At 49.2% G+C, this 25406-nt stretch overlaps 1 protein-coding gene across 2 annotated transcripts in view; it reads left to right on the top strand.

The window, feature by feature from the left end:
• The window catches only part of BCKDK (branched chain keto acid dehydrogenase kinase), a 232964-nt gene that overhangs the window by 10610 nt on the left and 196948 nt on the right, over nt 1-25406 (top strand). Inside the window, exon 1 of one of the 2 annotated variants that reach the window (XM_078652494.1) lies at nt 18545-18683. The exons of the other annotated variant lie outside the window; for it this stretch is intronic. The gene's annotated coding sequence lies outside the window, so the exon portion shown is untranslated. Of the gene's footprint in view, nt 1-18544; nt 18684-25406 lie in introns of those variants that run through there. 2 annotated transcript variants of the gene reach the window in all.

Below are 25406 nucleotides of genomic sequence, written 5' to 3'. Positions count from 1 at the left end.
TGAGCGTATACAGTTAAGTAATTCGATAATACGGGTGGTACAATAGACCAGGGTCGGGCAGGACTTACAGAGCAGATTCATGAGTGATACGGAATAATAGATCATGTGTATTTTGCCATGAGGATCGCTTTAACTTCCTTCTTAAAGATTGTGTTGGAGGAGATGAGCCTTGTTTCCGGAGGGAGTGAGTTCCAGATCCTGGGTGCCATTCCTGAAAAGGAGCGTTTATAAGTTTTTTCCTTCCGAAATCTTCGAGGTTTCAGCAAAAGATTGTTTGTGCTTCTAGTAGTTCGGGAGCCACCCGAAATTGTCAGCTTTTGAGTGAGGTAGGCGGGTGAATTCAGGTGCACAGCCTTGTGTGTCATGCATGCGATTTTCAGTTGTATTCTGGCTTCAAAAGGTAGCCAGTTCAGTGATTTAAAGTCCGGGGAGATATGCGAGTGTTTTTTTGAGCCTGTGACGAGTCTCGCTGCGGCGTTAAGGGACGCTCTTAGGGGTGCCGTTGTAGTTAGGGGGAGCCCGCAGAGGGCGGTGCTACCGTATTCTATGTGCGGGATGACTATAGATTGTACTGCAGTTTGGAAGTCTTTGGCAGGAAGGAAAGGTTTAAGTTTTCTCAGGGTATTGATTTGGAAGTTCGCTCCTTTGGTTGCCTTGCTGATGTGCTGCTGCATGTTGAGATTGGTGTCAAGTGTTATGCCTAAAGATTTTGCTGAGTCTACTACGATGGGCTGTACATTTAGAGCCGTTAAGTGCTTAAGCCATGTTTGAGCCGTGGATATTTTAGCGGGAGGTGAGATCAGGAGGAACTCGGTCTTCAGAGCATTGAGTTTGAGGTGATTCTCAGCAAGCCAGGATTGGGTGTTTCTGATCGTGGTGTTCAGAAGCATGATGTCCTTGGGAGATTGTATTTTGAGATAAAGTTGGGTGTCGTCGGCATACATGTGAAAGTGCACATTAGATGCCTGTAACAACGTAGTGAGAGGTTCCATAACTAGGTTGAACAGTGTTGGGGAGAGGGAGGATCCTTGAGGGACGCCTAGCGATACAGGTACCGGAGAGGACAACAGGTTGTTGTTTTTGATTCTTTGTGTCCGGTTGTGTAGAAATGAGGCAAACCACTTTAGAACAGTCCCAGATATGACCATTCTTGTGTTTAACAGTTCGAGTAAGTTCTCATGTTTAACTGTATCGAATGCTGAGGAGAGATCCAGAAGGATGAGGAGGCAGGTATCGTTTTGGTCTAGGATTTGGAGGGCATCGTCCACTATGTGAGTCATGGCAGTTTCGGTACTGTGCCCTGCTCGGAAGCCTGACTGATGAGCGTTTAGGAGATCAAACTTATCTATGTGTTTAGTCAGTTGTAGTTGTACGCATTTTTCCAACAGTTTAGCGAGAGTGGGAATGTTTGTAATAGGGCGGTAATTGTTTAGATCAGTGGGGTCTGCTGTTGTTTTTTTTAGTAGCGGTGTGACTTGCCCTACTTTGAGGGCGTTGGGGATGGATCCTTGTTGAAGAGAGCTGTTGATAATCTTAGACCAGAGTGGTAGAAGCCAAGGGGAAAAGTCTTTTACGGCGTTAGCAGGAAGGGGGTCAGAGAGGTGATTGGAAGGTTTCAAGGTGCTGAGCAGTCTGCCAATTTCTTCCTCCGAGTAGGTGTCAAAGGCTGACCAAGTAGCATTGTTCTTTGGTTGAGGCACTGCTGTGTGTCGGGGGTTGGAGTACAGGATAGCGTCATTGAGGAGATCGCTTCTTATTCTCTCAGTTTTTTGGATAAAGAAGGCAGAGAAGTCTTCGCAGGAAGGAGTAACGTCCATGGAGCTGAGTGTCTGGGGTTGCTCTTTGGATTGTGTTCTGACTAACTCAAACAGTTTTCTTGGACGGTTTTTAGCTTGGGCGAGTTGGAGGCTGAAGAAGTCTCTTTTTGAGCGTTTTATTTTCCTGAAGTAGGCGTTTCTCTGTGTCTTTAGACTTTTTAGGTGCACTGCAGAAGGGGCTGACCTCCAGGTGCGCTCTGCCATTCGCATGGCCCGTCTGTCCTCATTGAGGCTCCCGTCATACCATGGGTTGGAAGTCTTCTTGGACGAGACTCTTTTCAGTTGCATGGGCGCCGCCTCATTGATTATTGTGGACATAGTATTGAGATAGTAGTCAGTCAGAGGTTGAACGTCTGTAACGTCTGGAGGGGGAAGTAGGCTATTGCAGCTGTTAGGCGGTAGGGAGTTTGGATTGAGTTTCTTCAAGTCTCTTTTCCACACTTTGTGCTTAGGGGGTTGAACTGAGTTAAGTCTGATTTTTTCCTTGATGAGGAAGGAGACAATATAATGATCTGACCAGTCACAAGGTTGGATTGACTCCAGTTGAATAGCGCCCTCTTTGGAGATGATAAGGTCAAGGGTAGAACCTCTCTTATGGGTCGGGCTATTGCATATTTGGTTGAGATCAAGTGCGTTGAGAAAGCTTTTGAGGCTGTTTACCACTGTGTCACTGCTGTCATTCCAGTGGAGATTGTAGTCGCCAAGGAAAATTTGGGTGTGCTGCCGTCCTGAGTTGGCTGATATTGTATCCATGAGTTGTTGGACGAAGGAGAGATTGTCCCCAGGTGGGTGGTATATAATGTGTAGTGAGCATACCGGTTTGCTTTCGCTGATGATGTCGAGGCAGAGGTATTCACAGGAAGTAAGAGAGGGGACGGCCACTTTGGAGACTGAGAGGTTGCTTCTGTAGATGCAGGCAATTCCACCGCCTATCTTTATGGCCCTGTCAAGTCTAATGATACAGTAGTTGGGAGGGACTAGGATATCCAGTATAGGTGTAGAGGAATCAGACAGCCATGTTTCAGTCAGAATGGCTAGGTCCAGTTCCAGGGACATGATGAGGTCGGCGACCTCCGTGGAATGTCTTTGGGCCGATCTGCAGTTGAGAAGTATGCATTTAAGGCTAGGGGTGCAAGGGGTGGAGGACGATTCCGTAATGAGGGGTACATTAGTGAGGTTGTTGGGGACAGCGCCTCTGTTGTTATCCTTTTGGTGCCTGAGGGGGTTAGATATAATCGTTGGGATGGACATGTTGTTGGTAGCTAGTGGCTTTTGGGGAGCCGGGTCGTAAGAGTGGAGAAGGATGTGTACGTCATGGTCAGAGATCGTGTTGGAAGTGCGTCTGGGGCGATTGGTGGTATTGCAAGAGGGGGTAGAAGTCCAATGTGGGGAAAGATGTGTGATGAGGCGAGTAGGAGGAGAGGAGGAAGTGTTGTTAGGTGTAGAAGGAGGAGTATTGCGCTTGGTAGTGATGAGATTGCAATTGTTATTGCGATTGTTGGTATTGCGAGGGGGGATAGAGGTCCGGTGTGTGGAGTGTTGTGTGGTAGGGCGAGTAGGAGGTGAGGGGGGCGTGGTGTTAGGTGTGGTAAGGGTGGTGATGGGGGGGGTGTCTGGGGTGTGTGAAGAGCAACTCTTTAATGGAGTGTAATTCTTCTTTCAATTGGAGCAGTGTAGACATAATAGTGTCCAAGGTGATGATGGGCGCGGTGTTGGGGGGGGGGGGGTACTGGCGCTGAACCGGCGAATACGTTGACAGGGGGCAGTCCGGGTGGAGAGGCGGAACTGATGAGGGTGTTGGGGGCGTTGGGGGCGTTAGCGAGAGGGTAGGTGTTGGGAAGCTCTGTCTTCATACTGCAGATCCATTGCGCAATCCAGTTAGCACTGACCTAGTCTTCATTGGATGATAAAGTGAAACCTATGTCTTTTGACAGGAACTTTATAAAGTACTTTTCCACTCCAGGGTAGTTAGTATATTGCCATATGAGTACATCAGTTGTTGCCTATGTTTTTGTGATTGTGGTACTTCATTCCTGCTGCTCCTCCACATGGCTATTTGGCGATTGATTCCTTTATTGTTTTGAAGACTTTACACCATTCACTGATCTCTTGGCAATGTATCCGGTATGAAGAGTATACGTTTTAATTGATTGACAGCTGCTACAAGAAACGCCTGAAATGGCTTTGAACACACATCACCCCGGGGTGTGTGAGGCCACTTTCTCCTATTGGAGCATATTTCCTTAAATCTGGAACACTAATAACCCTTTTGTCTTGTTTATGTTGAGGAACTGCACCTTTGTATAACAATAGATTATTCACATGAGGAGCAAGTGTGCTGGACCTAATAAAGCTCCTGGTTCCTTTCTTTATAGTGTGACAGGGATACATCTGCTTTCATCTGCATATCCATGGCCTTCCTGGCTTGGGAGAGAGAGGGGCGTTCACACTTTACATTTGTTTATGCTGTATCCTGCCCTCACACAAAGGGCTGATGTACCCTCCACTGATGTTTGGAGCCAGGGCTGGGTTGAAAGGGATTGTTGTGCACTTCTAAGGTTCTGGTGAAGTCACACCCTACATCAAAGACCTTTTGAGTAGAAGTGCAGCGGCTCTGACCCCATGTTGAAAAGGCACTTTTGGGGCTGGAGCTGAACTTCGGTCAGAAGGACTGCTAAACCACTTAAAGGAATCATCTGGACTGCTTTCGTGCTTGTTGCCTTCAGCCTGCTGCTCCCTGACTCTGGTCTAACCAGACACTGTGTGAGGAATGTTGTGCTACCAGGAAGACGCGCCATTAAGACTCCCTGCTTTGCTGTGCTGGCATGCTGCCTATTGTGCTGCTGGAGGTACTGCCACTTTCCACAGGATCTGTATGTGCTGGCCTGCTTGTTGCTCCTGGTGTGCCCCCCAAGTGTTCCCCAAAGTGGCCAGTGTAGGGTGACCAACTGGCATTGGTGCAAATTCAGGACGGTGAGTGTAAAAATTCAGGACAAAGGGTCAAAATTCAGGACACAAATTCAGGACAGGAGGTCAAAATTCAGGACAAAACTTCAGGACAATAGGTAAGTTTTACAGACACATCAGAGGTCGCGCAATAGTATATAAGTAAGCCCAGCCATTTCCAAACATATTCAACCATTTGCAAACTTATCCATCATGTATCCTTCCATCTATCATTTCACTCATCCATCCCTTCAGCCATCCTTTCACTCATCCATCCATCCACCCTTTCACCCTATCCATCTGTACACTCATCCATCCAATCTTCATCCCATCCATCCATTCACTCATCCATCCAGCCATTTACCCTTTCACCAATCCAGCCATCCTTTCATTTACTAATTCTTCCACCCATCCACACTTTTAGTCATCCATCCTTCCTTTCTCTCTCCATCGACCCTTTCACTTATCCATCCTTCCTTCCTTCCATCCATCCACCCACCCACCCATCCATCCATCTACTCATCCACTCATGAATCCATCCATTGACCCTATCACTCATCCATCTATCATTTCACTCCTTCACACATCTATTCATCCTTTTGTCCATCTACCCTCCCTTTCACTCACTCATCCATCCTTACATCCACCCTTTCACTCCTACGTCCATTCATTCACCCTTGCACTTATCAATCCATCCATCATTTCACTCATCCACCCACCCATCATCCACCCAACCAACCACCCACCCACCCACCATCCACCCACCCACCCATCCATACTTTCACCCACCCACCCACCCACCATCCAATCCACTCATCCATCCTTTCACCCACCCACCATCCACCCACTCCTCATCCATCCATCCATCCATCCATCCACCCACCCATCCATCCATCCATCCTTCCCCTCATCATCGATCCATCCTTCCCCTCATCATCCATCCATCCATCCATCCACCCTTTCACCCACCCCCTCATCATCCATCCTTCCCCTCACCCATCCATCCTTCCATCCTTCCCCTCACCCATCCATCCTTCCCATCCATTTATCCTTCTCCTCATCCATCCATCCTCACCCTCATCATCCATCCAGCCATTCTTCCCCTCATCATCCATCCATCCTTTCACCCACCCATCCTTTCACCCACCCCCTTATCATCCATCCATTCCCTCATCATCCATCCATCCTTTCCCTCATCATCCATCCATCTTTTCACCCATCCCCTCATCATCCATCCCCTCATCATCCATCCTTCCCCTCATCCATCCTTCCTTTCATCCACCCATCATCCATCCTTCCCCTCACCCATCCATCCTTCCCATCCATTTATCCTTCCCCTCATCCATCCATTCTTCCCCTCCATTCATCCATCCACCCCCTCATCCATCCATCCCCTCATCCATCCATCCTTCCACTCATCCATCCATTGTTCCCCTCATCTAGCTACCCTTCCACCCATACATCCAGCTATTTACATTTTCTCTCATCCATCCTTCTCCTCACTCATCAATCCATCCATCCTCTCTCATTATCCATCTATTCAACCCTTCATTCAACCATTCACCCTTTCACTAATTCATCCAGCCATCCACCCATCCCTTCACTTACTCACTTGCCCACCTTTTCATATTAATTTGAGCTGAGCCCTTTTGAGAAGAGGCCCATCAGGAACTTCACCCTCGCTGCAGGAGCCATTCCAGGACTAGGACAGAAGCCACCCAGGGTGGAAACATGATCCACCACAGGGGGGGACAGGAGCCACCACAGGTGGGGGGGACAGGAGCAACCACAGGTGGGGGGGACAGGAGCCACCACATGGGGCGACAGGAGCCACCACAGGAGGGGGCAGGAGCCATCACAGGAGGGGGCAGGAGCCATCACAGGAGGGGGCAGGAGCCATCACAGGAGGGGGAACATGATCCACCAGGGTGGGCGTGCAGGGAGCTCTTCACCCCCTCCTGCACAAGACAACAAGAAGACAGGCTCTCTGTCCAAAATGCCATCCCCCACTGTGATGTACAGTACTTACAGGAGATACTCTAAGACATGGGTACTCATAGTACGGCCCGCGGGCCAGCTGCGGCCCGGCAAGCCTTCCCTGGCGGCCCGCCGACCTTCCAGACATCGTACCCGTGCATTAAAAAAAAATGTCATCGTGTCTTCAAACACTGCTGGTGGCAGCCGCGCAAGTCTAAGAGACTCTGCTGCTCTGTGGGGGCCGGCCGCCGGGTGATTCCAATGACAGTCACAGTGGAGCTGCAGGGGTCTAAGAAGAGGTTAAATACAGCAAGGCCTCATTACCATACAAATGGTCTTGTGAAGTGCTCGGGTGGGGCTGTGTGTGCCAGGAGGCTGTCTCAACCCGGGCTGACACACAGCAGGGTGAGGTGAAGAGGGTGACGGAGGTAATGGGACGGAGACAAAGGGAGAGGGAGGGAGGGAAAGAAGACTGTAACACCGGGGCTTGTTCCATTAAATATGAGAGCAGCAGCAAGTGCAGAATCCAGGAACGCCGTCTGGTGTTCAAATCCAAAAGGTTTCTGAGTTATGTAGACGCATTCCAAACTTGCCTGTAGTCAGCACATGTTGAAGCGCTGGTGTGTTTTGGTTCGAGTAATTATTAAGTTATTGCTGGCAATTCCTGCAGTGCAGGAGTATTGGGACCACTCAGTCCAATGCAGGTAAGCAATTGAAGGTGCCAAAGTATTGCGGTACTTCAGACAAGCAGCGCTAGTGCTTAGGGCAGTGTCTTTAGAACCCACATTGTTTTAAAAACAGGCAACGTTTCTCAGTCCTGGCGTCGCAATGAACAAGATGCAGGCACTCCCGTTTAAGGGAATTATGGTAATGGCAGCCCCTCACAGATAAATGTGCTGGGGCACTGGGAGGGAGGAAAAGGGGAGGGAGACAGAGGGGGAGGGAAAGGGGGGGAGAGGGAGACCGAGAGAGAGACAGACAGAGGGAGGGAGACAGACAGTGGGAGGGAGAGGGAGGGAGGGAGAGGGAGACAGAGAGTGAGACAGACAGGAGGGAGACAGCCAGAAAGAGGGAGACAGCCAGAAAGAGGGAGACAGCCAGAAAGAGGGAGACAGCCAGAAAGAGGGAGACAGCCTGAGAGAGGGAGACAGCCAGAGGGAGGGAGACAGCCAGAGGGAGGGAGACAGCCAGAGGGAGGGAGACAGACAGTGGGAGTGAGAGGGAGGGAGGGAGAGGGAGACAGAGAGTGAGACAGACAGGAGGGAGACAGCCAGAAAGAGGGAGACAGCCAGAGGGAGGGAGACAGCCAGAGAGAGGGAGATAGCCAGAGGGAGGGAGACAGCCAGAGGGAGGGAGACAGCCAGAGGGAGGGAGACAGACAGTGGGAGGGAGAGGGAGGGAGGGAGAGGGAGACAGAGAGGGAGACAGAGAGTGAGACAGACAGGAGGGAGACAGCCAGAAAGAGGGAGACAGCCAGAAAGAGGGAGACAGCCTGAGAGAGGGAGACAGCCTGAGAGAGGGAGACAGCCTGAGAGAGGGAGACAGCCAGAGAGAGGGAGACAGCCAGAGGGAGGGAGACAGCCAGAGGGAGGGAGACAGCCAGAAAGAGGGAGGGAGACAGAGGCAGGAGGGAGACAGACAGAGGAAGACAGGGAGAAGGAGGGAGACGGGGAGAGGGAGGGAGAGGGAGACAGAGAGTGAGACAGAGGGAGGGTGACAGACAGGAGGGAGACAGCCAGAAAGAGGGAGACAGCCAGAGGGAGGGAGACAGCCAGAAAGAGGGAGACAGCCAGAGGGAGGGAGACAGCCAGAAAGAGGGAGACAGCCAGAAAGAGGGAGACAGCCAGAAAGAGGGAGACAGCCAGAAAGAGGGAGACAGCCAGAAAGAGGGAGACAGCCAGAAAGAGGGAGACAGCCAGAAAGAGGGAGACAGCCAGAAAGAGGGAGACAGACAGCCAGAGGGAGGGAGACAGCCAGAGGGAGGGAGACAGCCAGAGGGAGGGAGACAGCCAGAAAGAGGGAGACAGCCAGAAAGAGGGAGACAGCCAGAAAGAGGGAGACAGCCAGAAGGAGGGAGACAGCCAGAAGGGGGGAGACAGCCAGAGGGAGGGAGACAGCCAGAGGGAGGGAGACAGCCAGAGGGAGGGAGACAGCCAGAGGGAGGGAGACAGCCAGAAAGAGGGAGGGAGACAGCCAGAAAGAGGGAGGGAGACAGCCAGAAAGAGGGAGGGAGACAGAGGCAGGAGGGAGACAGACAGAGGAAGACAGGGAGAAGGAGGGAGACGGGGAGAGGGAGGGAGAGGGAGACAGAGAGTGAGACAGAGGGAGGGTGACAGACAGGAGGGAGACAGCCAGAGGGAGGGAGACAGCCAGAAAGAGGGCGACAGCCAGAAAGAGGGAGACAGCCAGAAAGAGGGAGACAGCCAGAAGGGGGGAGACAGCCAGAAGGGGGAGACAGCCAGAGGGAGGGAGACAGCCAGAGGGAGGGAGACAGCCAGAGGGAGGGAGACAGCCAGAGGGAGGGAGACAGCCAGAGGGAGGGAGACAGCCAGAGGGAGGAAGACAGCCAGAGGGAGGAAGACAGCCAGAGGGAGGAAGACAGCCAGAGGGAGGAAGACAGCCAGAGGGAGGAAGACAGCCAGAGGGAGGAAGACAGCCAGAGGGAGGAAGACAGCCAGAGGGAGGGAGACAGCCAGAGGGAGGGAGACAGCCAGAGGGAGGGAGACAGCCAGAGGGAGGGAGACAGCCAGAGGGAGGGAGACAGCCAGAAAGAGGGAGACAGCCAGAAAGAGGGAGACAGCCAGAAAGAGGGAGACAGCCAGAAAGAGGGAGACCGCCAGAGGGAGGGAGACAGCCAGAGGGAGGGAGACAGCCAGAAAAAGGGAGACAGCCAGAAAGAGGGAGACAGCCTGAAAGAGGGAGACAGCCAGAGGGAGGGAGACAGCCAGAGGGAGGGAGACAGCCAGAAAGAGGGAGGGAGACAGAGGCAGGAGGGAGACAGACAGAGGAAGACAGGGAGAAGGAGGGAGACGGGGAGAGGGAGGGAGAGGGAGACAGAGAGGGAGACAGAGAGGGAGACAGAGGGAGGGCGACAGACAGTGGGGGGGGAGACAGAAAGAGGGAGACAGACGTGGGAGACAGACAGTGGAAGACAGATGGAAGGAGACAGACGGAGGGAGAAGGGAGACAGAGGGAGAAGGGAGACAGAGGGAGGGAGAAGGGAGACAGAGGGAGGGAGAAGGGAGACAGAGGGAGGGAGAAGGGAGACAGAGGAAGGGAGACAGAGGGAAGGAGGCAGAGGGAAGGAGGCAGAGGGAGGGAGGCAGAGGGAGACAGGCAGAGGGAGACAGGCAGAGAGAGACAGACAGGGAGACAGAGAGGGAGGGAGACAGGGAGGGAGACGGAGGGAGGGAGACGGACGGAGGGAGGGAGACGGAGGGAGGGAGACGGAGGGAGGGAGAGGGAGACAGAGGGAGTCAGAGGGAGTCAGAGGAAGGGAGGTGGAGACAGAGGAAGGGAGGGGGAGACAGAGGAAGGGAGGGGGAGACAGAGGAAGGGAGGGGGAGACAGAGGAAGGGAGGGGGAGACAGAGGAAGGGAGAGGGAGACAGAGAGGGAGAGGGATGGAGACAGGGAGTGAGACAGGGAGGGCGACAGAGGGAGGGAGAGAGAGAGAGAGACAGACAGAGGGAGACAGAGAGGGAGTGAGTGAGACAGAGGGAGAGAGAGGGAGAGAGCTAGAGAGAAGGAGGGAGACAGAGAGAAGGAGGGAGACAGAGAGAGAGAGAGAGAGAGAGACAGAGAGAGAGAGAGAGAGAGACCGAGAGAGAGAGAGATGTGTGTATGCCGGGTCTGGTGGCTCAGTGGACGAAGGCGTCCGCTGCAGGGACCTGTGATCAACCTCATGGTAAGAGTTTTTTTTGTTGCTCTAGCCCCGCCCCCTACCCCACTGACCCCGCCCCACCGGTGCGGCCCTCGGACACAAACCACACTATAATTTTGGCCCCCGAGAGAAAGTTTGTGAGTACCCATGCTCTAAGAGAACTGATTTAACTCATTGTCCTCCATACTTTGTTAATCAGTGTGGGTGTGGTTGTGCCATTTCTTAATTGTATTACATTATAAACTGCATGTTTGAAGAACCATGGTTTGCTTACAATTTAGTGACAGTAATTAAGCTCTGTGAAGAGAACCACGTGCTGCCTCGGTGTAAACTGGCCGAGTCTAGGATGTTTGGGGCCCTGGGTAGAAATGGAATGTGTGAGGCCCCTCTAAATTGCAGAGACATGGCGCATTCAGGGCTGTTTGCATCTGAATGGATGCCCCTGCTCCTGAACCTGCAGCCTCCCTCGCAGTCACGTCAAGCACCTCTTAACAGCTCATCACGGCTGAAGGTGTGAGGCGTTGCCATCCCGCTGTGCCTCCAATGCTGCTCGGTGTCTGAGCTTTGGAACAGCCTCGGAGTCAAAGAGTCAGGTGGGTGGAAGCTGTGCCCTGTTAAAATTACGGACAAATGGCGTCCGTTAAAGAATCCTTCACGGACAACGGACAGACGGCCAAAATTACGGACTGTCCGTGAAATTTACGGACGGTTGGTCACCCTAGGCCAGTGCTTGGTGAATGCTGTTTACTGTTCTTTGCCTTTCTTTTCTTCACAAGTGTGTGTTGCACACTTTATTTTGCCGGCCTGAAAGTGAGGCATGGTCTTTTGCCTTCGAGTTCTACAGTGAAGCCCGCGATGAGCACTTGGTACTCCCGAAGTGACGGCTGACATAAGTGCCCCTGTACAAGTCAAGGGGGCCTGGGAAGTTCAACACCTGCCCAAGCTCCTGCTGAGCCCGGCGCGCCATGCGCACCTCCCTCAAGTACACAATTTTCGCTTGTGGCCACTTCTAAGTCCAAATAGGCGCCGATCCTCTTACTGCCCTTTGGTGTGGAAGCATCGACTCGAGCAACGCCTAGCCCTGGCCCAGTACTCTGTGAGGGAGATCGCTACTCCCAGCATTCAGCGGCACCGTCTGGACCTGCGTGACCTGGTGCAGCCCCTTCACTCGGCCTGGCATCGGAGATCATCGGCTGCTCGCTCCAACCCTGTGGCCTCATACGAGGAAGTCTGGGAGTTTCAACAGGTCTGGGTGGCCCCTGTAAGCGGTTCTGCGCTCTTGGCAGGCCGCTGAACGGAGAGGGGAGTCCCATTAAGCACTGTCCTGTGTGGGTTGTGAGGGACACCAGACCTCACCAGGTACTATGGAGGAGATTTTGCCGTCCCGCACTGCTGCGGAAGCGTCCCCACTCTGGAACCGGAGCGGAGTTTCATGGGGTAGTGGCAGCTGCACACCATGCTTGTGGGCAGCCACATTGTGATTACCCTGCACGGCCAACTAAGTTCTGCAGTGTGGGTGAGCCCCCCCTCCCCCCCCTCCCCGTTGCGACGAGCCCCGGAAGCATTTTTGCTTTATTCATTGGGAAAGACCTAAAAAATGTGCCCTCGAGAACAGCACAAGGCCGCTTTAAGATTTCATTACAGAATTACCGGATCCTAAGGAGTAGGGGTTTCGTTTCAAGTGCCGTAGTTCTCTACTCTATTTTCTAAAGTATCTATGTCAGAAAGGCCAGAATTATTACTGTAACCCTGCTAATAGGAGTGCAGGGGTATATGGACCTGTGTACAGTTACTGATGTGCTCTAACTGCTGCATTTCATGCCCTGATGATAATGTATGTTGTTTCTTTCCTTGCATGGCACGATAACAAATACTACCTCCGTATTAGAATACTATGCACAGTATTTATCATTCATGTCATTTTGGTCTAGATTTATGTATTCTATACAATCTATATTTTATATGATCACTTGGGGAGTCTCTAGTGGTGTATTAACTGTGTCACTGTGCGAGTGTTGTGCAAATGCTTTACACAGTGCCTCTGATGATAACTCTGCCTACTTTGCGCCAAGCTACCCAAGGGTGAGCTCAGATTATCTTTGGTGTGTAACTTACTTGCCCTGACTACAGTGGTGGGCTCTGCCTGGCTACGGTGTATACCCCAGCCAATCAGAAACCGCACCTGTAAGAATGTCTCACTCTGTTACACTGCCTTTCATGGAGTGTGTAGGGCGAAGCCTTTGCAAGAGGCTTGGAATACCATGCCTCCTTGCACTTGTTGCACCATGGAAGGTCTGCCCTGTGTACTCAACAATCTGTGAGGGATATAGGACGGTACCACGCGTACTTTTACAACGCGTACCGTTACAACGCTACTTTTACCACGCAAGTCGTTACAACGACTTGCGTGGAGGGGCGCTGGATAGTAAATTTTTTAATTTACTATTCCAACTCCAGTCCCCGTGGACTCTAGGGAAAGGAGTTGGATAGTAAATTAATCTATTTACTATCCTGGAGCGCCCCCCAGCGCAAGTCGTTGTATCGACTTGCGTGGTAAAAGTAGCGTGGTAACGGTACCGCGTTGTAAAAAATGCGTGGTTACCATTGTATACCATCTGTGAGCCAACATGTGGGAAATAAAAAGGGGAAATTAGGGCCACCTGTGTCACCGAGGCCTTTCCAGCCCGGTTTAATTTTATTTTTCAGTTTTCATATCTTTGCTCACCAATTGTTCAGAAACTCCTCAATTCAAGCAGCCATATTATGCAAGAGCGAAAGGTGACAGACACACTAATAATTAATCTACTTTTTAGCATTTGCACGTGTGCGTTAGTGCACACGCATCTTCATCGCAGTAGAGGTGGGAGTGTTTGTTTGTGTCCCAATACCCAAGGTAGCAGAAGTGGCATCACACAATTTGACTCCAAATATACTACAGCGTTTCATTTTTGTTAGCACCTTGATTGACAGCCTTCGACTTACTGCAAAACGATTGATAGAAGTGCCTGGAGAAGGGAACTAGAAAAACAAAAGGGTTTTTAAGTGTCAGGGGTACCAACAGCACGCAAAGGGCATCAGCTGCAGCACTTTAAATGACGTTCGGGTCTTCTGTTGCACTGAAAAGTATTGCGTATTAAAACACAGACATAGAAGTGGTTACATACCTGCATGGCCCAACCTTTCAGGAGCTACCAGGCATATTAAATGGATGTGCAACTGTGAATTTCAATGAGCAACCATGTATTTGTGTTTTTGCGTGTGTTCGGTACGTTTACATCGCATGTATGGTTTTCAAGTTTATGGCACGATTAATTGAAATCTTTGCAAAACTTTCACTAAAAACCATTACAAAAAGTAGACCATTATAAAATTCATGGTTAAAATACAATCTGCAGCAACTAGAATGACATATAGGCAGAACTACCACAGTCACTAAAGGTAATTCAATTAACATATTCTTTCTCAATGCATAAAGTACCAGCAAGGTCTTACTCGGTGGTGTGTGATGCTACCAGATGTTCGCAAAAATGTCCATGCGAAAAGTGCCGTAAGGTGCGTATGTATGTACGTTACTGTGCGACTGTCCATAGGGGCATACATTCCATGCATGATGTGCAGTTTGTTTTTCTAACTGTGTAGAATGCAAAGTTTTTCCTGAAATACAGAGAGAAATTTCACCAGTCTAATTTTCAAGGCTGCATGCGCCAGGTTCACGTCACGTCTGCGCCTTCAGGTTGTTTAAAAAAAAAAGCACGCAATAACTGCCTGTGAGCTTCTAAGAGCAGGGGACAAAGGCATACAATCTGTACAGAGGTTGATTTTCCTGTTTTACATCATGTGCATGTTTATCTTCCCGTAACATAGAAAGGATAAGGTACGTGTGCGCACATAAAACCTTACAACGATACAGATTAAACGCACACGGCCGTGTGTGCAGCCGGTGCAAGCATTTTGTCTGTGAAACGTCTGCACCATTAACTGCTGCAGTGCACAGCTCATAGCCGAGGCAGACGCTATATGTACACATAACTAGGGCCGCGCACATCATAGCTATTGCGTGAGGTTCAGGGGTGACTAAGAGTCTGTGCCACAGCTAGTGACATTTTGCAATGTCGTCTTGGAAGTTCATGCGAGTCTGCTTGTCATGTCCTACTTTAATGTAGGTTTGATTATGAAGGGCCTGTGCACAGAGTGCTGATTGGGTGGACCTTTGCTCTCCGACAGGATGGTGCTTGAGTTTTTGAGTTGCCTACTGCTCAGTCTGATCCTTCTGACAATTATTCCCATGCCACTTAACCATGCAGCATGTTTCCAAAATGATCTGTGGCAGCCTCGAGTATCCTCCTAGCCCTATCCTCCTAGCCCTAGTCTTGTTATCCACTGTGCCAAGCTCCCTTCTTCCCATCCACTAGTACACAAAGCCCAATCCCCTTCTGGTAGTAACAAAGTAGGGAAGGGGTCTTTGAACTACATGATTTGACATCCAAGAAGTGGATCCAGGCCCCCTCCTCATGGTGCTGTGTGGATTCCATGACCATAGTGCGATGTACTCGCACCTAAAGTGTCCCCTTGATAGACTGCCAAGCTCTTGGCCCCTTGATGTCCTCAGCAGCTTTAAGGTGATTGACTGATTTGAGGATTTATATAACACACTGATACACAAAATAGGCGTCCTGCTGCTATGAAGATATTTCCGGTTCAGGGAGGACCTGGCTTGGCAGTTTGGTCTGGACTGTTCCCATGAGAAGCAGTGTCAAGACTGATTTGCATATAGCTGGGTCTAAACTGGAATGACTTGGGGCCAGATGTAGGTAATCCCCGATTACCGATTCTTAAATACCGAATCATACCGATTCGGTATTTAAGAACTGGCAATCGGGATGTTGGTATTTTTACCAATTTAATTACCGAATCGGTATTTACGGATTCGGTAATTGCCATTGATTCCTACGGGCCTTGAGGCCCATAGGAATCAATGTCAATTACAGAATCGGTAAATACAGATTCGGTAAAATTACCGAATTTACAAGGGGGACAGGGTGTCACTTTGACACCCTGTTGCACCCCTGATTCTGGCTTGTGTGCAATGTGACACACATACATGCCCTTAGGGCATGTATGTGTGCCACATGGCACCAGTGTCCATGCACAGATGTGCATGTACACAGAAATTCATTATTTACCACCAAGTATTATTTGGTGGTAAATAACGAATTCCTAAGAGCCTGTGGCACTGTTTTCAGTGCCCCCTACATCTGGATTTACAGAATCAGTAAATTTACCGATTCGGTATTTTACCAAATCGGTAAATATACTGAATCTGTAACTTTACCGATTCTGTAAATTTAGGCCCCCTACATCTCAAACTCCAAATACCGGTCGGTAACGGCCGAAATCGGCCGTTACCGACCGGTATTTGGCGACCTACATCTTGGCCTTAGTCAGCAAAAGAACGATGGATTTAACGCAGCTCTCTTGACGGGGGTGAATGTATGATTTATTCAGCATTCCGTCAATGGTTTGTTTGCGTATCACTTCTACCCCTAAGAGGGATGGGTATGCACAGATGTGGGTCCCTTGCTCACTGTGCCACTGGTTACAAGCTAGCCTAGGACTTGTGGATACATGACTGGTGAGTCCTCCACGGAGGCCCTGCGTCATCATTTTGGGACTCGGTAACTACTACAGTCCGTGTAGGAGGCGCCCAAAGGCTTCTGCGGTCTACATGGCGTATTGGGTACCGCAAGGGTTATAATAATAGCGCAAGAGCCCTATGGCCTGTGTTTTTATGGCGATATATGCATTATGAATCACGTCTTTTTATTCCTTAAACTGCTGCACTGCATGCCCCCAAACTATGACACATAGTTTTGATTCTTGTTTATTCAGGATAATGAGTACCATTTCCGGACCTGCACCATACTAATAATAATTCATGGTGCTTTAAATGTTTTGTGCTATAATTATATATAAGGACCGCAAGACACATGCAGGCTCGGAAATCCTCACTTCCGGGCGAAAGTGAGGTCCTGGTCTAGTTCTTCGCCACCTAGAAGCACTTCCGGGGTTAAACGCTTAAATGCGTTACTCTCCGCCGGATCGGTGCTTCTGATTATGAGTGTATCCTGTCCAGAGCCCAGCAGACTGCAGAGGACTGTTCCGCTTCTCGTCGTAACGCCCTTGAAGTCCTCACCGGAGATTCGAGTCACGGTAACGCATTCTGTGCAGATGCGCTGTTCGTGACATTTATCCTTTGCCGCTTTTGGTATTTCAATTGTTGTTTTCCCCGTGTGTGTTCATATCGCGCAGGAGCGCTATTGAGCATATCACCTGAGCATTCCTCTTCACATGCAGCCGCGCAGGAGCGCTGCTGCAATTACTGTTTAGTTGAGCGCATGAGCTCTGTTGATCATATACATGTTGCGCAGGAGCGCTGTTTGAACAAGTACTGGGCCGTGCTATAGAGCTTACCCTGGAGCCTTGGTCTTGGGACACATTGCGCAGGAGCGCTGATTTCTTATGGTCAGACATTGTGCAGGAGCGCTATTCCCTTGGTTATTATTCACCGCGCAGGAGCGCTTTATCCTGGGTTATTTTGTCGTTTGGTGGTTTTTCTTGCTTTTCTCATTTCTTGCGCAGGAGCGCTATACTTTATGACATTGCTGAAGCGCCTGGGCGCTAACTTGCTGACCTTTCTTTCCTTGGTCCTACACGCATAGTGCACCTTGGTGAGTTTTGGGAACAGGGGCTCCTTCCTGCATGTGTTTTGTGGTTTGCTCCAAAGCAGGAGTAGTGCCTTATCCTAATTGGGTCTTTTCTTGTTCCCTCAGCCGTGCCAAGACCCTACCCTACTCCACTTCCACCAAAGACCTCTCCAATCCTTATTTGGCCCCCAACCCTGGATCCATCTCATCCTTGCCGGGTGCCACTCCCCACATGGGTCAGTTGGGTACAGGGGCGGTGGTTCTTGTCGTCTCTGCGGAATTGCTTCACAAGCCCAGGTGAGTCTTGTGGGGCATCCGACAGTTGTCTCGCCTTGCACTCAGTTCCAGTGCCACTGACAAACTAGGGCAAAACGCAGCTGTGTAGTAGCATCCTTGTTATACTGTAACACCCTATCTAGTGCACTTGCATGAACATTGCAAACACGGTCCAGAATGAAAGACCTAAGACGTGGGGAGTCCCACAACCACACTTAAGAACACTCCGACCTTTACTTAGCATTTGCATTGGCCATTGGGGCCTATTTTACTTGTATTATTTCGCCTAATAGCGTGAGTACTATAAATGTGTTTATTTCTATTTTTTATCTGTTCTCCTTTGTGAATGAAAGATACATTTTTCAAAACTATTCCTCTGTTTGGAGAATGAGCTTAAGTGTCACTCAATACATCTGTTACAGTCTTGGCAGAGCTCTCCAGTTTCCCAGTTCCAGTCATTCGCAGCTCAGCCAGACTAGTATTTTATGTTTGCGTTGCGGGATTTGTAGTTCTTTTCTTATCTCATTAGAAAAGCAGGACACGAAGCCCCATAATGCTCTTTAGATCTTGGATTGGGTGCGCTGTTCACGCATGGACACAAGATACTTGAGAGCTCTTTGAGGGCCACAGCTCTGCATGAAGCCCCCACTGTTCCCATTCGCTAACCATGTCTAGTTGGGCATACAACATAAGTATTTTTTATCCCATCCGCTCCTCTTGACTCTAAGTGCCTTTACCCCTCCTGTTGTTGCGTGTTCCTGGCGCCTCCCGGCGTGCTGTAGAGTTCAGGCACGCAAGGAACGCCCCCATACCGGGACAGTTCTTGTTTAATTTTGGCTCTGGTCGGTGAAGGACAAAATGTACAATAAGTGAGCTACTTTCATAAACAGCCCGTGCCACAGGGCTTCCGGTGAGGCTGGCTGAGAGGGGATAGTACTGGGAGCTCATAACCGAGCAGTACAGGGGCTCTCTAAAGCCCTACCAGCTGTGCGAGGAGCCGGGCTGTAGGAGAGATTTGAAGCTGTATTTTGAAGATCGGACGTTCGGTGGTCCCACTAGGAAATTGTTATTTGTGCTGCAGGTTTGGAGCGGTGCAGGGTCATTCTGGCCGACTGTGCGGGGTGGGGGTTGGGGGAGGGTGCGGTCCGTGCTTGGGGAAAATGCAACCATTGTCTGTGTGATCGTAGAATTAAATACAGGGCGCCCTAGGAGGCCCCGAGCCTGCAGGATGCGATCTCCGAATTGGTAAAAGGCCTGTAGCAGATTAGGCTCCACGTAGAGGGCCCCGAATGGAGACTGTGAGCTGTGCAGCTCCCTTGTGGGAGCTCCGAAGACTAACAGGTGCCGTTTGGGGGCTCGGCTTGGGAAGGCGGGCATTGGGCGATGGGTCGGTGCCTCAGGGTCACCTGGGGGCCGGTTTTTTAAGCCTCTGCAAACCGGCCCCAGAGACTTAATGTCTTACCGGTTCCCGCCAGGCCATTGTAATGGGGTGCCAGCATCCTCATGGGCACTCCCCTGCCATGCTGCAACCTGAGGCTGGGTCCAGGTGTTGCTTTGGCCTTTGGTGTATTCGCATCTCAGCACCCTGCCTCATGTGACCTGCCTGGCCAGAAGCAGAGTTATCACCCACTGGGCCATAGAGTTTAAGCCTTGAGGAATGAATTGTGTAATGTGTGCTCTTGTACATTGCGCTAATGCCTTAAGGCCGAGTTCACACTGTATAAAAATACAAAATATTAATTAACAAAAAATAACTGGCCAGATTCCAATGAGACTAACAGATGGTGATACATTAAAGGGACGATCTGCGAATGTGGGACACTTTTGTGGGAGTGCCCAGGCCGAATTGTGATCCCAATCCGACACTGGCCGTTGGGTAGACTGTGCACTATGCAGTGACCCTCTGAGTGTCTAACAGATTAATCCATTGGGAACTCTGGGGTTGTACTTGTAGGTGGGCCTTCTATGGTGGGCGGGTTGCAGTTTTGCAGTGGCAGAATGGGGTGCGAGCAGATACAGCACTCTTGAGTTCTCCAGAGCCATGCATGACTAAGACATCAAGGCCAGGATTTTACTTTGCATGCCGTGCCTTGTATTTGTCGTTTTTTAAATGGGATACAGGGCTACAAGTCCAAATTACAAAGCACAGAACGTGCTCTCGATAAGTTATTCAAGGACGAATTTGGTGGTAAACTTGAGCTCTGCATGTGCATCAGTTGAACCTTCTAAAGTACGCCCATCTTTCTGCACGCTATATCAGTAGTTACAGTCCAAGGTATTCCTGTAGAAAACAGAGATGTATTGATTCTCTGCTGATTTCCTTCAGCTATTGCATTTTCCTTTTTATTTGAGACCCAAACCACAGTCCAATACTTGAGGTGGTGGCACGTCGTGCTAGCCGGTCTGAGCCTACAGAACCAAATAGGGTGTGGATATTAAGCTGCATTGTTAATATATGGCCTTCAGTTATTCTACGATAATATAGGAGCAATATGACTACTGCAATAATCTCTGGGAGAACTGATTCCCTCACTCAGAGTTGAATGTGAATATTTCTGCAAACAAATTCATAAACCCTGATGAAGTCCTTTCAGAGGACGACACACGTTGGCCGGGCTGTTTCATTGATATTTTAATTTTGGTCTTGTAGAAGAGTATATTGGGATCGAGACCATAGAATTATGTGTTCAATGTGAAAGGAGGAGAAAAAAGAGAGCAACCTCTATAATGCAATTGTTCGACTCTTGAGGCACTCCCTTTTGTGTGTGTTAAATCACCTGGAGAAATACGAACACCACATAGTGCAGTTTTACTTAGTGTGGTGTTACCTTCTCTTTTCTGATCTGCATAGCTTTGAAACATGTAGTCTTTCATTCTCACAAAGCTCTCCATAAGGTAGCTAGCGAAGTTTGTCCTGGGCGATAAGATGAGCGAGTTCAAAATGACTGCACAATTTGGAAATGGTGTGAAAATACCAGTTTTGTTTGATATTCTGAATGAAGGTCCCCTCGGGCTTTGACTCTTGTGGAACGCCTAGAATGCCCATAGTTTTGTCTTCTTTAAAAGGGAGCCATGGAACCTCTTCTATAGTGCTATCTTCCTAAACTTGAGCCTGTGATGACATCGAGAGCCAGAGATGAATCCAATGTGTGAAATCTAATTTTAAGCTAACATTGGCTGTGATCCTCATTGAGCTGTGTTGAGGAAACTTAATTTCAGAATTGTATACCAATAACTCAGTGCTTCAAAGTACCACGCAACAGGTGTTCAACTAATCCATTTCAGTGTTGTGCTCCACATCACTGCACTGAAATGCATTGTCACGCATAATGCAGTAGTCTCAACTGTCACAGAAAGCACGCTACAAACAACTCTGTGTGTGGCAGCTGGCTGCAAGGTCCAGTGCCTGCGCAGGCTGCTCCCGCAGGCTTGTGGCACTTCCAGTAGCAGAGCAGGCTCCCTCCGCCTCTAAGTGACAGTCAGTCAGAAGTGCTACAATGTATATATCTTTGATTTCCATGGCGCCGTGGGGCTGAGTGACAGTCTCAGACTGGCCGCAGCACCGCAAGAGGATGTGACGCAGTGTCCTGCTAACATCGCGGGGAGTTATTAGATTTTGTGAGGACTCTGCTGCGAACTGGCTCATCTGCTTGCTCAGCCTCACTGGTTTTCGGGCCTGGCCGCTGGCTCGCAGCTCACTGCTGTTCGTACCTCAGACATGTCCTGCCAATCAAGGCCGCCCATGCTGGGGCAGGCCAGACTCGGGAACTACAGTATTTATTGCCATGCCGCCTGCCGGTAAATTATTTCAGAGCACCCCGAACCAGCTGATTTGAGGCCACTGGGTGAGGTAGGGTGCACGGCGGCATCATGCAGTCGGGAGACTGCGGTCCGGTGAGAGGGCCGGCCCTAACAAGTGAGGAGTCTCGCTGTCTCTGTAAGCCTGGGGGCAGAAGAAGAACTGAACAAACACAGTGGATTATGGTGGGCTTCCAGGAGTTGTGCTTCAAGGGATTCTGGGAGGAGAGACGATAAGTAAGTCATCATGTAACAGGAAGGTGGTGCATTTTCCAGTAAGGGGACATCAGTGCCACACGAGGTGAAATGCTGTTGCTGTATTTGTGAAAGGGTGAAGGTGCCTTCAAGGGAATTTGTTTAAAAGAATATTTATAATTTTCAATATGATTTGTTCAAGAATTAATTAATAATCCTCATCAGAATATAAATCAACAGAATTCAATTTAAATCAGACAAACAACATGTATAACAAACATAACCACAAACCAGGTGTATAGAAAAAGAATTTTATCAAAAAATTATTTAAAACAATTCATCTAATATACAGAAAATGATATAGGACTGCAGGTTGACACTTAGTATATGTACGAACAACTCAACAGAACCTATGAACGCCTATCCCAAAAGTATAATGAAAAAACAAACAGGATGAAGCGGAGGTCGACGTTTCGGTCTCCTACAGAATACTTGATGAGACCATCTTCAGGACTGATGATACTTAAATCTGTATAATGTGCAATGTAATCTACACAAAATAAATCTGACGTTGTGTAGCTTCACCTTCACAGAGCTCACGTCGATACAATAAATTAATAACGGAGGCCACCAAGGCGTGAGTCCTGTAACCATCAAATAGGTGGATCAAGCTGAAGTTTGCGGCGCTCGGTGCGCTCGATGGGTCAATCAGGCAGAGGTTCAGCCGAATAAATCAAGCAAAATGAATCTGACGTTGTCTGGCTTCAGCGGTTCCGCCTATCTGATGATAACAGGACTCGCGCCTTGTGGACCTCTGGTAGTAAACGATCGCATTGACATTAGCTTTCTGAAGCTGAAGCCAGACAACGTCAGATTCATTTTGCTTGATCTATTCGGCTGAACCTCTGCCTGATTGACGCATCGAGCGCACCGAGCGCCGCAAACTTCAGCTTGATCCACCTATTTGATGGTTACAGGACTCACGCCTTGGTGGCCTCCGTTATTAATTTATTGTATCGACGTGAGCTCTGTGAAGGTGAAGCTACACAACGTCAGATTTATTTTGTGTAGATTACATTGCACATTATACAGATTTAAGTATCATCAGTCCTGAAGATGGTCTCATCAAGTATTCTGTAGGAGACCGAAACGTCGACCTCCGCTTCATCCTGTTTGTTTTTTCATTATACTTTTGGGATAGGCGTTCATAGGTTCTGTTGAGTTGTTCGTACATATACTAAGTGTCAACCTGCAGTCCTATATCATTTTCTGTATATTAGATGAATTGTTTTAAATAATTTTTTGATAAAATTCTTTTTCTATACACCTGGTTTGTGGTTATGTTTGTTATACATGTTGTTTGTCTGATTTAAATTGAATTCTGTTGATTTATATTCTGATGAGGATTATTAATTAATTCTTGAACAAATCATATTGAAAATTATAAATATTCTTTTAAACAAATTCCCTTGAAGGCACCTTCACCCTTTCATTTAACTACCCAAGCCCTCAAGGGTAATCTGGGTCGCTCACTTCTTGTATCAAGTTGCTGTATTTGTGGCAACAGTTGCTGAAGGGTCATCTTCATCAGTAGTGAGGGCTATGTATGTGGTAGAAGGAGTAGTTTCTGTCCTGTAACTCCAGTTCTGTAGTAGGGGTATCTCTGTTATAGTCATAATCTAGTGAATAGTCCCGCCCATGTGCGTGGACCCCGGAGCAATCAAAAATAATCTCTTACAGTGTCAAAAAATGCAGAAAATGCATAGACACTTAAGAGAGAATTTAAAGACAGATAATGCAGCCAAAAGGCTACACTGTCCAGTACTTCAACTAGAAATTTCCACCATAAAATCCACAAAACAGCAAAGCCTGTACAGATTTCCCTTGCTTAACAGCAAAATCCCTCAGGAATGATAGAGAGAAGAACCTGGACAGACAAGCCCCATAGGCTGCCATTATGTGGCTTAATTAGGATACTGTGCCTTTAAGAGAACCTTCCAGAACCTTCTCTCAGTATCCCAGAATGCATAGCAGGTCCAACTTAGCCTCAGTTCTTTTCGAAGGCGTAGAAAAACGCCAGACCTGTAGCATTATGATCATGAACAACACTCCACCGGGGAGGCGGGAGGGCGCTTATGACTATAACAGAGATACCCCTACTACAGAACTGGAGTTACAGGACAGAAACTACTCCTTCTGTAGTAGGGGATCTCTGTGTATAGTCATAATCTAGTGAATAGAATGGCAAGCCCATCCCCACACCAAGCGGCGGTGGAGAGTAAAATAACGCCACTACTGTGCGAACAGATTCCGCAGCGAAGCCTGCCCAACCTGAGCGTCTGCCCTGGCATCAGAGTCCAGGCAGTAATGCTTAGCAAAGGTATGGACCGACTTCCAAGTGGCCGCCTTGCAGATCTCTGCAATGGGAACATTACGGAGCATAGCTGTCGTAGCAGCCTTGCCCCTGGTGGAATGAGCCTTAGGTTTGCCCCCTAAGGTCTTATTAGCTTTGCAGTAACACAACTGAATGCAGGACACAATCCACCTAGAGATGGACTGTTTAGAGGTAGCAAGACCCGTCCTGACTGAGCCATAATTGATGAACAATTGGTCTGACCTACGAATATCTTTAGTCTTATCCAGATAAAACTTCAGCACCCTCCGCACATCCAGGGAATGTAAAGACCTTTCCGCCGGAGAGGAAGGGTTCTGAAAGAACGTAGGCAAAGTGATAGTCTGATTGATATGAAAATCAGAAACAACCTTGGGAAGAAACTTAGGGTGAGTACGCATAACAACTTTAGCATTATGAAATACAGTATAAGGTTCCTGGCAACACAATGCCTGAATCTCACTCACCCTGCGGGCCGATGTAATGGCCACTAGGAACGCCGCCTTCCAGGACAGGTGCTGCAACGAAGCCTTATGAATGGGTTCAAAAGGCTCCTTCATCAATCTGGACAGCACCACATTCAAGTCCCATGAAGGCGAAGGAAGCCTGACAGGAGGGAACACTTTCTTCAAGCCTTCCAAAAAATCTTTGATCACAGGGATCTGGAAAAAGGAAGTCTGTGAAGGGCCTTTCCTGTAGGCAGTCAAAGCAGCCAGATGAACCTTAATGGAATGGACATTAAGGCCCGACTGCGCCAGATGAAGCAGATATGGAAGGATGACATCTTCCTTGCATGACGTAGGGTCATAGTTCTTAGACTTGCACCAGATGCAAAACCTCTTCCACTTGTAAGCATAGGAAGTCCTAGTGGAAGGTCGCTTAGCCTCCTTCAGTATGCCCATACAATCCTCTGGGAGATTCAGATGGCCATATTGCACTATTTCAGGAGCCATGCCGCCAAACTCAAAGACGAGAGGTTGGGGTGCACCATCCGCCCCCCGAACTTCGTGAGAAGGTCCGGCCTGCACGGCAGCTTCATGTGAGGAAGGAGAGAACGGTGAAGCAGGTCCGTGAACCACCACTGTCTGGGCCATTCCGGGGCAATCAGAATCATTCTCGCCCTGGACTGGGACAGCTTGATGAGAACCGCCGGAATCAGGGGAATTGGTGGAAAAGCGTACAGAAAGCTGGTCGACCAGTTGATCCACAACGCGTTCCCCAGCGTCCCTGGTTGGTAGTACCTGGAGGCGAAGCCTCGGCATTTGCTGTTTTCGGCGGTGGCAAACAGATCTACGTCTGGAGTTCCCCACCTTGCGAAGACTTCTCCTAGTACTTCGTCGTTTATGACCCATTCGTGGTTTTCCTGCACGATTCTGCTCAGTTCGTCTGCCTGAACATTCTGCACACCTGGCAGATGGG

This window comes from Lissotriton helveticus, chromosome 7, assembly GCF_964261635.1.
Source record: "Lissotriton helveticus chromosome 7, aLisHel1.1, whole genome shotgun sequence".
NCBI classification, from domain to species: Eukaryota; Metazoa; Chordata; class Amphibia; order Caudata; family Salamandridae; genus Lissotriton; species Lissotriton helveticus.
This window is presented reverse-complemented; position numbering and strand designations above follow the sequence as displayed.